This window comes from Leptonychotes weddellii, unplaced genomic scaffold (assembly GCF_054177405.1).
Source record: "Leptonychotes weddellii isolate Sample4059 unplaced genomic scaffold, ASM5417740v2 HiC_scaffold_48836, whole genome shotgun sequence".
NCBI classification, from domain to species: Eukaryota; Metazoa; Chordata; class Mammalia; order Carnivora; family Phocidae; genus Leptonychotes; species Leptonychotes weddellii.
The window spans coordinates 1-739 of NW_028016097.1; the positions used below are offsets into that span (position 1 = coordinate 1).

A 739-nucleotide genomic window follows, 5' to 3' on the forward strand; every position below is an offset into this window, starting at 1 on the left:
GGAGGGGGGTAAAGGGTACATGTGAAAAGAATGATTCCATCTAAGAAGTTTTTCTCATAGGAGAAATGTGGGATTCACTGTGTCATTCATATTTTCTTCTTTTTTCTCTTCTTTTTTTCCAACATTTCTACCATTTTCCTCTTCTTAGTTGACACCGAGGTATTTCCTTTCGTTGGCTTATTACTATCACCAGTTAAATCACATTTCTTTGCGTTATGTATGGACTGCTTTTTTTCTTCCTGCACTACATCGCCAGCTTCCTTTTTGTTGATTTTGGACTGTTCTTTACTCACTAAAACACAAGAGACAGTACATTTAAAGACCGCTTTTCCTCTCTTGAAATAAACAAGGCTGACAATAAAGTGAAGTTATCCGAATCTCCTCCATTTCAACAATTCAAGAGCTAATAAATTTTCTAAAAATGATGACTTTCACTTACCAGGAGAAGGCTCTGCAGCTGAAGGCAGGCTTTCTTGTGTGTCTGTCACTCTGTCTAGCCACACCCCAAGACATGTCAGTCTGGCATTAGTTTTTACTTCACAGAGCAAAGATGGGGGAACTTTCTAAAACAGAAGAAAAATTGATGATAACATAGGGGAATTTTCAATAATTTCTTTTTCCTTAATCAAGTGAACTTATTATTTTTTTAAGATTTTATTTTTTTAAGTAATCTCTACACCCAACATGGGGCTCAAACTTACAACCCCAAGAACAAAAGTTGCATACTTTTCTGACTGAG

The 739-nt window shown here is 36.1% G+C and overlaps 1 long non-coding RNA gene across 1 annotated transcript; it reads right to left on the minus strand.

Annotated features, from left to right (window-relative positions):
* Nucleotides 1–133: 133 nt before the first annotated feature.
* On the minus strand, nucleotides 134–733 carry LOC145719504 (uncharacterized). The gene is made up of 2 exons (XR_014142422.1): nucleotides 440–733; nucleotides 134–292 (listed from the first exon to the last, which is right to left on the minus strand). It is a non-coding gene; the product is annotated as an uncharacterized LOC145719504 (long non-coding RNA).
* Nucleotides 734–739: the final 6 nt, after the last annotated feature.